This window comes from Cervus elaphus, chromosome 19, assembly GCF_910594005.1.
Source record: "Cervus elaphus chromosome 19, mCerEla1.1, whole genome shotgun sequence".
Lineage (NCBI taxonomy): Eukaryota > Metazoa > Chordata > Mammalia > Artiodactyla > Cervidae > Cervus > Cervus elaphus.
The window spans coordinates 86,257,145-86,269,606 of record NC_057833.1 but is presented as its reverse complement, the minus strand read 5'-3'; the positions used below and the strand labels follow the sequence as shown (position 1 = coordinate 86,269,606).

General features: G+C 43.3%; 1 long non-coding RNA gene across 2 annotated transcripts in view; it reads left to right on the top strand.

Annotated features, from left to right (window-relative positions):
• Positions 1-2,766: 2,766 nt before the first annotated feature.
• The window catches only part of LOC122675985, a 50,327-nt gene continuing 40,631 nt past the window's right edge, over positions 2,767-12,462 (top strand). For both annotated transcript variants that reach the window (XR_006335384.1, XR_006335385.1), the window contains exons 1-2: positions 2,767-6,150; positions 8,800-8,867. This is a non-coding gene — a long non-coding RNA (uncharacterized LOC122675985). The remainder of the gene's footprint in view (positions 6,151-8,799; positions 8,868-12,462) is intronic.

The following is a 12,462-nucleotide window of genomic DNA, read 5'->3' as shown; positions in this document are numbered from 1 at the left end:
GTGACCTTGGGAAAGTCATGTAACATTTGTTTTCTCACCTGTGAAGTGAGAAGTTTGGCAGTGACGATCTTCTAGGCTTACAGTATTCTATAATCCCATGAATGCCTTAGGCTTTGGAAATTCACTTTTACCTTTAAAAAGGTTAGTCAATTTACTAATTATAACCTGAAAATCCTTTTGATATTTAAAAGATCCTCTTGCTTTCTCTTTGTTCTTTGAAAATTTAGAGCTGCCTCATTTCATAATGCCTAAAGCCTATATTTATAATCAACATCTATTTCATGGTTCTGGGCCGTTTTTCACATAATTGTCTTTCTTTCTTTTTTTTTTTTTTTTTGCTTTGGAATTAGTTCTTTTGTGGTTAATGTATAACAGAAACAAAATGACTTTTAAAAAAGCCCTGTGGGAACTCGGGTTCATAGCTGTGTCATAGGGGCCCACACATCACGGAGAGAGAACTAGGTCTCAGAAAGGAGAGCAGCCCATTCCGGGAAGAGAGAAGGGAGTAGCTGAGACCAGAGGCAGGTGGTGTCTCTAAGATGTGTAGTAGACGGTGGTTTAAGGGTGGCCTGGAAGAAGCTAGTAAATGGTAGTCTGGACTCCAGGGGAAGGGATGAACATGTCCAGTGAGACCAGCAGGGGGCAGCAGAGTTGAGCAAACGCTCCCATTCAGCCCAGTTCAGTCGCTCAGTCGCGTCGGACTCTGCGACCCGGTGGACTGCAGCACGCCAGGCTTCCCTGTCCATCACCAACTCCTGAAGCTTACTTAAACTCATGTCCATCAAGTCGGTGATGCCATCCAACCATCTCATCCTCTGTCGTTCCCTTCTCCTCCTGTCTTTTATCTTTCCCAGCATCAAGGTTTTTTCCAATGAGTCAGTTTTTCGCATTAGGTGGCCAAAGTATTGGAGTTTCAGCTTCAGCATCAGTCCTTCCAATGAATATTCAGGACTGATTTCCTTGAGGATTGACTGGTTTGATTTCCTTGCAGTCCAAGGGACTCTCAAGAGTCTTTTCCAACACCACAGTTCAAAAGCATCAATTCTTCAGTGCTTACCTTTCTTTATGGTTCAACTCTAACATCCATACATGAGTACTGGAAAAACCATAGCCTTGACTAGATGGACATTTGTCAGCAAAGTAATGTCTCTGCTTTTTAATATGCTGTCTAGGTTGGTCATAGCATTTCTTCCAAGGAGCAGGCATCTTTTAATTTCATGGCTGCAGTCACCATCTGCAGTGATTTTCAGTTCAGTTCAGTTCAGTTCAGTTGCTCAGTTGTGTCTGACTCTTTGCAACCCAATGGACTGCAGCACACCAGGCCTCCCTGTCCATTACCAACTCCCAGAGCTTACCCAAACTCATGTCTATTGAGTCGGTGATGCCATTCAACCATCTCATCCTCTGTCATCCCCTTCTCCTCCTGCCCTCAATCTTTCCAGCATCAGGGTCTTTTCCAATGAGTCAGCTCTTCACATCAGGTGGCCAAAGTATTAGAGTTTCAGCTTCAACATCAGTCCTTCCAGTGAACACTCAGGACTGACCTCCTTTAGGATGGACTGGTTGGATGTCCTTGCAGTCCAAGGGACTCTCAAGAGTCTTCTCCAACACCACACTTCAAAAGCATCAATTCTTTGGCACTTAACTTCCTTTATAGTCCAATTCTCACATCCATACATGATCTCTGGTTCCTCTGCCTTTTCTGCAGTGATTTTGGAGCCCCCCAAAATAAAGTCTGTCACTGTTTCCATTGTTTCCCCATCTATTTGCCATGAAGTGATAGGGCTGGATGCTATGATCTTAGTTTTTTGAATGTTGAATTTTAAGCCAGCTTTTTCACTCTCCTCTTTCACTTTCATCAAGAGGCTCTTTAGTTCTTCTTCGCTTTCTGCCATAAGGGTGATATCATCTGTGTATCTGAGGTTATTGATATTTCTCCTGACAATCTTGATTCCAGGTTGTTCTTCCCCCAGCCCACCATTTTTCATGATGTACTCTGCATATAAATTAAATAAGCAGGGTGACAATATACAGCCTTGACTATAATTATCTTCATTACCCCCACCATAGTTTGGTCTCAGGTCAAATAACCAGAAGGGAACACAGCCTGGCCCATCAACAGAAAATTGGATTAAAGATTTACTGAGCATGGCTCTGCCCATCAGAACAAGACCCAGTCTCCCCCACAGTCAGTCTCCCCCATCAGGAAGCTTCCATAAACCTCTTATCCTTATGAGAGGGTGGACAGAATGAAAACAACAATCACAGAAAACTAATCAAACTGATCACATGGACCACAGCCTTGTCTAACTCAATGAAACTATGAGCCATGCCATGTAGGGCCACTCAGGATGGATGGATCATGGTGCAGAGTTCTGAGAAAACATGGTCTGCTGGAGAAGGGAATGGCAATAATGGCAAACCACTTCAGTACTCTTGCCTTGAGAATCCCATAAACAGTATGAAAAGGCAAAAAGATAGGACTCTGAAAGATGAACTCCCTAGGTCAGTAGGTGCCCAATATGCTACTAGTGAAGAGTGGAGAAAAAACTCCAGAAAGATTGAAGAGACGGAGCCAAAGAGAAAACAATGCCCAGTGTGGATGTGACTGGTGATAGAAGTAAAGGCCAATGCTGTAAAGAACAATATTGCATAGGAACTAGAATGTTAGGTTCATGAATCAAGGTAAATTGGAAGTGGTCCAACAGGAGATGGCAAGAGGGAACATCAACATTTTAGAAATCAGTGAAGTAAAATGGACTGGAATGAGTGAATTTAATTCAGATGACCGTTGTATCTACTACAGTGGGCAAGAATCCCTTAGAAGACATGGAGTAGCCCTCATAGTCAACATCTGTATCAAGCTATCTGTGAATCGTGGCTTTCAATGATTCTCTCAAATATTGCCATGCTTCGTGGTGGAGGAGCACAAAAATCTTACCCAGAGCATATAGGAAAACGACAGCGATACCTTTCTGATCTTATTGCCTTTACCATTTGGAATTTTTTTAACCTAAAGGTAGACCACATCTTCTCTTGAAATTTTTAAGCTTGGATCACTTCCTTCCTAGGATGTGATCTCTTTCAATGTTGATAGACAATGTTGTCTGCAGGGAGGATGGGTGAGGGTCCTGAGGGGCGAGAGAGAAGTGAAAGGTATGAGCATTGTGAGAGGCATGTCCATCTGTCTTCTACAGCTGAAGACTGAGCAAGAGACGTCAATTAAAGCACCTGCTGATGTTGCAGAGTGGTGATCTGAAGACGTTTTAGAGGCTGTGGGTGAGACCACCCCCAGAGGACCACTGGATGCGTGGCATAGAGCCTGTGAGGGCTTGGGAGACCTCCCTGGGCTCCAGCGGTGGGTACACACAGGGTTAGTCAGACCTGCTGCTGCCTGATGTTGTAGATCTGAGGTGGAACTGGGCAGAGAACATGGGGGAGTGGAAAGGGGTGGCCCTGAGCTTGTTGTGTGGAAAATGTGTCACCCCCAGATCAGTATGTTAGCACCATTTTAAGGGCCCGATCTTGCATGTCATCACAGAGAAATACTGTACTAAGTAGGAAGGGTGAGCTGCTGGCCCAACTCCTGGCCTGGGGACGTGTAGACACACACAGAGCCCTCAGGGGCATCCTCACATCAGGGTAGGGAGTCAGCACTGAGAAGGGGAGAGATGGTGGAGTTCTCTGAGTCCTGGGCCTGGGCCTGGGTCTGAGGCCCCTGGTCAGATGGCACTGCTGGCCCCAGCAGATTCCAGGTCCTGAGGGGGGCTTAGAAACTGTCCACGAAGGCACCTGAAGACACAGGGCCCCTTGCCTGCCCAGGGCTAAGCCATGTCCTTCTCCTGCTGGTCTCCTCATGACAGTGACCACCTCCACACTTGTGATTGCAGAGTCAGCCCCTGGCCTCTGCATACTGGCACAGGAAGGAAGTCAGGCTGAGTTCCAGTTTGGTGGGTGAGGATGGACCCAGATCCTCTAAGTCTTCTCTTTGGAAGCATCACTTCTTTTATTATTTGATCTATTAGAGTGAATACTATTATGAAAAGAAGCATTTATTTTGTTCTTGATGTATAGGCTGAACCTGCAATGAGGAAAGGACAGTCCTTTTAGCTGCAGAAGTCAGCCGTAAACTTGGCCTCACAGGGCTCCATTCCTGGATGGAGGAAATTTTCTTTCTTGCTTCACCTGGAATTCTGCAGTTTCTGAATGTCACCTGTTTTTTATTATGCTCTTATTACAATACAATTAACCTTACAGGTAAGAAGTACCCATCATGCACCGATGCCATGACACTTCTGATGTAAGCTAAATAAGGACAGAAATCCCTCCTCCCCTTTGAAGAATGGAGCTGGGATGAAAATCAGGGAATAAGACCTCCAAACTCCTCCTTCCCCAGTGAAGATTCCACCCCTTCATTTGCATGTCCCTCATGATCAGCTTGCCAAAGAAACCCAGGAGGGCAGCTCCTCACCTATCTGCCTGCTCTCCCTCTGAGAGTGTATCCTTGCTTTAATAAACTCTCACTTTACTTTCTTAACCTCTCTGCTTTGTCTCTGAATCCTTTTGCAACAGAGAAAGAAACCTTGCATTCACTGGGAACAGAATCAGATATTAGGACTGTCAACCAAAAAAATGCAAACCTAAAAGTTGCAGGTTATGTTTTATTCAGGGACCTTACTGAGGACTAAAGCCTGGGAAGGCAGCCTGTCAGCTCTGACGAACTGTTTTAAAGATATAAGAGAGGAGCCTGGATATATAGAATTTTTTGCTAAAAAAAAAATCAAATGTAGTTGAATATTGAAAGATTACTGCTAACCACAAAAGACAGACATCTCAAGTTAATAATAGTGCTTTTCTGTATATGTGAAAAGGCAAGAATTTGGACTCATCGAAATTATTCCTTAGATTTGCATCCTAACTATCTAGGACCAGGATCCCTTTTTTTCATCCAGAATCCCTTTCATAGAGCATCACTGGAGGAGGCTACAATGGCTGATGGCTTGATGATGGACAGCATTTGTTGTTTACTGGAACATTAGACAACATTTTTTGGTAAGCACTGGGATAGCATCCTGAGATTCTGGGATGCTAACACCTAGGATCACATCCTGGTAAGCCTGGCTGTCTTCTCATGCTTCTTAAGGCCATGGGCAAGTGGTTCTGCCACAAGGTTCTCCAAATAGCCAGGAAACCAAGGCACATCTTCCTGGGCTATCAATTTTATTCAAATATCTGAGGGGATAAAGGTTGAACATTTAAATTAGCTTTAACCCTTAAAACATTACAAGTATAGATACATTGTGGAACAGAATGCAATGTGCAATGAGTCCCTACCTAGAGCTGTAATTGAGTCTGGGCTCTCCAGGCCTCCCAAGGACAAGTTTCCCAATGCTGAGTTTCTCTATTTTTAAAAACATATTTTAAAAAATTGTTTTTTGAGATATAATTGTTGAAAAAAATTTGCACAACGTGAGTGTTGCAAGTTAAGCTTTATTTGGGGGCAAAATAAGGACTGCAGCCTGGGAGACAGTGTTTCAGATAGCACTGAGAAACTGCTCTGAGGAGGTGAAGGGAGAAGCTAGGATATATAGGAGTTTTTGCAATAAAAGGCAGATAGTTGGGAACATCAGAAAATTACTGTTAATTAAAGAAAACCAGATATCCCAAGTTAAGGAATTTAGCACTTTTCTATGTATGAGAACATTCAAGATTCTGGGCTCACTGAAATTGCTCCTTTGATCTGTACCTCAGCTATCTGGGGCCAGTATCCTGTACTGTCTCATTCTGAGTTTCCTCAGGGCTCACCTTAGGGAGTGGCTGTAGTCTGATGGCTGTTAGATGGCAGATATTCTTTCTTTCCTGAGTTCCCTCAGGACTTACCAGCTCACCATCTGTGGTGGCTGCGATCTCTGAGGACTGTGCCATTCTTGTTTACCGATATGGCAGGAAATATCCCACTTCTGAAATTTGTAAAACATAATGGTCACCACTTTAAAGTCTGCAACTCAGTAGATTTTAGTATATTCACGATGTTGTGCAACCACCTCACTACTACTCTCTTTTTGAGGAATTCTTTCATGAAAATGTTTGGGGTGCTGCCTGCCTGCCACTCTGCCTCCAGAGGAGAATTCACAGTGTCAGCAATAGGAGGTAGGTAAAAATTCCTATTTGTTGGGATGGGTTTTGGTGTCATGGGGATGCATTTTCAGTTCCCATCAAGTCCTTCCACTTAGGCAATCGTCTCTATTTGAGAGGCAGCCTGTTCCTTGAGTATTCATGCTGTGCTGTGGATGGATTATCCCTAGAAGAAACAAGGATGAAACCTTTCTGCCGTAGAAATGACTAAATCACAAAGGACTAAACAGCTTAGAAACTGTGAAGACTCCTGAGAATAGTAGGGGCTGGACTTGTTTTTAATCAGGTTTCAATGCAGAGACAGGTGTCCTGTCAATTCCCTTATTCAGGGACACATTTGTTGTGACATTAACAAACAAAATCATCATTCCCTGGAGACCCGTGAAAGCCTGATCCAGTGCAAGTCTGTTTTTCTGTAGACATATGCGGTTTGATGCCAGGCAGTTTGGGGTTTCCCAGGTGGCTCAGTGGTAAAGAATCTGCCTGCCGATGCTAGAGACACAAGAGATGTGGGTTCAATCTTGCTCCAGTCTTCTTGCCTCGAGAATCCCATGGACAGAGAAGCCTGGTGGGTTACAGTTCACGGGGTCGCAAAGATTCTGACATGATCGAGCACACACACACTCCAGGCAGTTTAAATAACAGCCTTCCTCTCATGGCCCATGGCTATTCCAGGGGGCCAGACCATTCACAAGCAGGCTGTAACAATGGTGGGTCCTCTTGGCATTCCTGCTCAATATCTACCCTGAATAAGCATGTGGGAGTGGGAAATGAGTCTCTGAACTTACCTCTTATTTGGGCTTTTCTCTTCTTACAGACTTTCTGGGGATTCTTGAGACAAACACATGCTTTCTCAAAGCCATATAGCAAAATCCTGTTATCTTGGATTCTAGAATTTATACCCATAAACTTAAGAACTTGGTGTGTAGGAACACGGCTCCTGTCTCTTTGAGAAATGGTAATTTGCATAGCTATGAAAGTGTTTTCTATACCTATATTTATAAGAAATGGCAATTTGCATAGCTCTGAAAGACACTGTGTCCCCCCCGCCTCTGTGTCTGAGGCTGGGGGCTGGGGGATGTAGGCGGGACATGCTGCCCGAGAGAGGGAAGAGGGAAAGAGAGCTCACGCTGAGGCCCTGACCTGTGGGCCCCCGTGGCCAGCCCCTCTTTGGGAGCTCCCTTGTGCTAGCAAGCGGTCTTCTGGATGTGCCCCTGGGGCTTCCCTGGCGGCTCACAAGGAAAGGAATCCACCTGCAATGTGGGAAACCTGGGTTCGATCCCTGGATTGGAAGATCCCCTGGAAGACGCCATGGCAATCCACTCCAGTATGCTTGCCTGGAGAATCTCCATAAACAGAGGAGCCTGGAGGGTTACAGTCCATGGGGTCACAAAGAGTTGGACATGACTGAGAGACAAAGCACATGAAAGTGTTAGTGCTCACTTGTGTCCAACTCTTTGCATAGCTATGAATAACAATAATTATTCTTTGTAGTCTAGTTCCATGTGCTAGTTGTTTTTATACATAATATTTTTAATCCTCACAACAACCTTGCAAGGTAGGTGTTAGCCCACGTTGACTGGGCTGCTGAGGCTGAGAGAGGTTAGTAACTGGCTTGATTTTGTACAACTCACTAGCAAATAGTCTGGCTCTAAATTTCCCAGGACTCCTCCTCAACCTTTCCTTTGAGCCTCACTTCTCATTTGGTCCATTGTCTTGGTGCATTGAAACACTATGGACTTTGAGTCTGTTGACTGAAAAGAAAGTCCACACCCTAAAAACTGAGAATTATATTTTATTCGGTACATTTACTGAAGACTTAAGCCCTGGAGACAGCTCTGAGGGACTGATCTGAAGGGGTAAGGCAGGAGTCATAACATACAGAAGTTCAAACAAAAATATCCAGATAGATGGAACATCAAAAAGTTACTGCTAATTATAGAAAACCAGACTTCTCAGGTTAATGAATTTAGCGCTTTTCTATGCATGGGAAGGTGTAAGAGTCTGGGCTCCTTTAAACCATTCTTCAGATACACACCTCAGTTATCTAGGGCCAGTGTCCTGTCTGTCTCCATCCTGAATCCCCTGGGTGCACAGTCAGGGACTGAGTTGGTTGATGGCTTGATGGCTCCAACATCCTTTTTTTAATGATGTAACAGGCAACATTTTTTGTCCACAAGTCAGACAGACATGATTCTAATGCCAACTCCACTAATCACTAGAAGAATGACTGGACAAGTCATGTAACCTCTCTGAGTCTCAATTTCCTCAGGTCTAATTGTGAGAATGAAGCTTTGGGATGTTGCTATGGGGATGAAATGAGCTGAAGCACTTCCAATTCCCTGGCATGGTATTGGGACATTACATATCACAGCAGAATCTCAACAAGTGATATTTTCTTTTCCTTCTTTATTCATCTCTGTATCTGCCATGGCACCTGGTACAAAGTAGGTACTCAAGAAATATTTGAGGAAGGTAAATCCATGGCCTTATTTCATAGGGACGCTGTGAAGTTGGACCCTCTCCAAAAGCTCCCTGAAAGAACAAAAGCAGTTTTGAAGCACGTCAAAGCTACTCATGGTTAAAATCTTTAGAATGAAGCAGGAAGACAAGAAAAATCCTAAAATAACAATAAAACTAAAATTCTGAAGTAAAATTCACTAGGTGGAGTGCTGTTGATCTTCAAGAAAGAGCAAGTTGAGGAGTGTCAAGTCGAGGATTGGCGAGGCACAGTAGGTGTGATGAGAATGGCTCTTGTGCTTGAAGGATTGTTCAGCAATGCCTGAATTGGTTGGAGACAGTGCACTTTTGTAAGTGCATCCTTGTTTAAGAGCCTAGAGAATGAAATATAAGATTTTTGAATAGGTGATGTGTTGGAGGGAATGCATGCTCCCTGTGATGCAGGTGGTGGTTGGCTCAGAAGGTATTTGGGAGGGCAGGCATGGGGCACGGGTGCTGCCTGTCTCCAGCCAGGTCCTGACAGACACTGCTTGCTGACCGTGTGAGTCTCTCATGCCCGAGTCCTTCTCAGCAGGGGCATGCTGTCCTAAGTCGCTTCAGTTGTGTCTGATTCTTTGAGCCCCTGTGGACCGTAGCCTGCCAGCCTCCTGTGTCAATGGGATTCTCCAGCCAAGAATACTGGAGTGGGTTGCCATGCTCTCCTCCAGAGCGTGTTTTACGTCTCCTGCTTTGGCAGGCAGGTTCTTGACCACTAGCGCCACCTGGGAAGCCCTGGTTCTCAGCACAGTCAGTTGGAATCTGTCTGACCAATCATTGTTGTCCCTGGCCCCAAACAGGGAGATGTTTGTGCCCATTTAATACCCAAGATTCAAAGACCTCTCTTCCCTCCAAGAAGGCTTCAGTCTAGTCTCCTGACATGGCTCGGTCATAGCACCAAACTACTAGAACCTCTCAGGATGGCATTAAGTTTAGTTCCACGGGGATACGTTCCAAAACCCCCACTGGATGCCTGAAACCTCGGCTAGTTCTTAACCCTATATATACTGTATTTTTTCTATTCATACATGCCTAAGGTAAAGTTTAATTTGTGAATTAGATGCAGTGAGATACTTGTTGTTAAATGATAACTAATAACAACATAGAGTAATTATAATAAGATACTAATAAAAGTACATTTATCATGCTCTGTGGCTATAAATTCTACATTTTGAGGTATGATAGCACAACCAGCACAAACTTCTTTTTCCTCCTCCACAATTTCACAGATAGAAAAGTCATTCTAATTGTAAGTCTTAGTGTATATTTTTTCTTTTCTATGTCAAGAATTTCCACTTTTTCACTTAAAGGAAACACTTTATGGCTTCTTTTTGGCACATCTGAATTTCATCAGTACTCTTGTGCATTGGAGTCATTATTAAGTAAAATAAAGGTTACTTGAATACAAGCACTTTTTTTTTTTGGGTTTTGTCATACATTAATATGAATCAGCCATAGATTTACACGTATTCCCCATCCCGATCCCCCCTCCCACCTCCCTCTCCACCCGATTCCTCTGGGTCTTCCCAGTGCACCAGGCCCGAGCACTTGTCTCATGCATCCCACCTGGGCTGGTGATCTGTTTCACCATAGATAGTATACATGCTGTTCTTTTGAAATATCCCACCCTCACATTCTCCCACAGAGTTCAAAAGTCTGTTTTGTATTTCTGTGTCTCTTTTTCTGTTTTGCATATAGGGTTATCGTTACCATCTTTCTAAATTCCATATATATGTGTTAGTATACTGTAATGTTCTTTATCTTTCTGGCTTACTTCACTCTGTATAAGGGGCTCCAGTTTCATCCATCTCATTAGGACTGGTTCAAATGAATTCTTTTTAACGGCTGAGTAATATTCCATGGTGTATATGTACCACAGCTTCCTTACCCATTCATCTGCTGATGGGCATCTAGGTTGCTTCCATGTCCTGGCTATTATAAACAGTGCTGCAATGAACATTGGGGTGTACGTGTCTCTTTCAGATCTGGTTTCCTCAGTGTGTATGCCCAGAAGTGGGATTGCTGGGTCATATGGCAGTTCTATTTCCAGTTTTTTAAGAAATCTCCACACTGTTTTCCATAGTGGCTGTACTAGTTTGCATTCCCACCAACAGTGTAAGAGGGTTCCCTTTTCTCCACACCCTCTCCAGCATTTATTGCTTGTAGACTTTTGGATAGCAGCCATCCTGACTGGCGTGTAATGGTACCTCATTGTGGTTTTGATTTGCATTTCTCTAATAATGAGTGATGTTGAGCATCTTTTCATGTGTTTGTTATCCATCTGTATGTCTTCTTTGGAGAAATGTCTGTTTAGTTCTTTGGCCCATTGTTTGATTGGGTCATTTATTTTTCTGGAATTGAGCTTCAGGAGTTGCTTGTATATTTTTGAGATTAATCCTTTGTCTGTTTCTTCATTTGCTATTATTTTCTCCCAATCTGAGGGCTGTCTTTTCACCTTACTTATAGTTTCCTTTGTTGTGCAAAAGCTTTTAAGTTTAATTAGGTCCCATTTGTTTATTTTTGCTTTTATTTTCAATATTCTGGGAGGTGGGTCATAGAGGATCTTGCTGTGATTTATGTCGGAGAGTGTTTTGCCTATGTTCTCCTCTAGGAGTTTTATAGTTTCTGGTCTTACATTTAGATCTTTAATCCATTTTGAGTTTATTTTTGTGTATGGTGTTAGAAAGTGTTCTAGTTTCATTGTTTTACAAGTGGTTGACCAGTTTTCCCAGCACCACTTGTTAAAGAGGTTGTCTTTTTTCCATTGTATATCCTTGCCTCCTTTGTCAAAGATAAGGTGTCCATAGGTTCGTGGATTTATCTCTGGGCTTTCTATTCTGTTCCATTTATACCAGGACAGTTGATCTGATAACCAGGATGGCTACTAAGTGACTAATGGGAGGAAAACACTGGACAAAGGGATGATTTACTTCCTGGAGAGGACAGAGTGGGACAGAGTGGAATGGCATGAGATTTCATCATGCTGCTCAGAATGGTACATAATTTAAAATTTATGTATTGTTTGCTTCTGAAATTTTCCTTTTAATATTTTTGGACCATGGTTGATGGAGGATAACTGAAACCACAGATAAGGGGAGGACTATTATTGTCATTAGTATATTTTGTTTGTTTTTGTAATGCGCTTGCTCTGGAATGCAAACACAAGTCTATGTGTGCACACTAGACTAGATGACAATCAAAATGACAACCTTCACATTGCATCCAGAATCATCCCTACTCATGCTTCAAGCAAATCTGTTCCTTGTCACTTTCCTTCTCTTGGGATGTCCTAAGACATTCTTTATTCCTCATGTTCCTAAAGTCTACCAAACCCACTTGGCACAGTGGATATTTCTGTGGGAACTGTACCCACTCAAGGCCTCTGAGAAAGCCTGGCCTGGGTGTCCATGTTTCTTTGGGTTAAAATGCATTGGCTTTGAAGTGAAGTGAAAGTAATTCAGTCAAGTCCGACTCTTTGTGACCACATAGACCATATAGTCCATGGAATTCTCCAGGTCAGAATACTGGAGTGGGTAGCCATTCCCTTCTCCAGAGGATCTTCCCAAACCAGGGATCAAACCCAGGTCTCCTGCATTGCAGGTGGATTTTTATTTTTTTTACACCAGCTGAGCCACCAATGAAGCCCAAGAATACTGGAGTAGGTAGCCTATCCCTTCTCCAGCAGATCTTCCTGACCCAGAATCAAACTGGGCTCTCCTGCATTGCAGGCAGATTCTTTACCAGCTAGAGCTACTAGGGAGTAGTAGTAAATCCATACTGAAATTTGGCCATGTAATAAAAAGCTAACTATCATATGTCACAAAGAGTTTA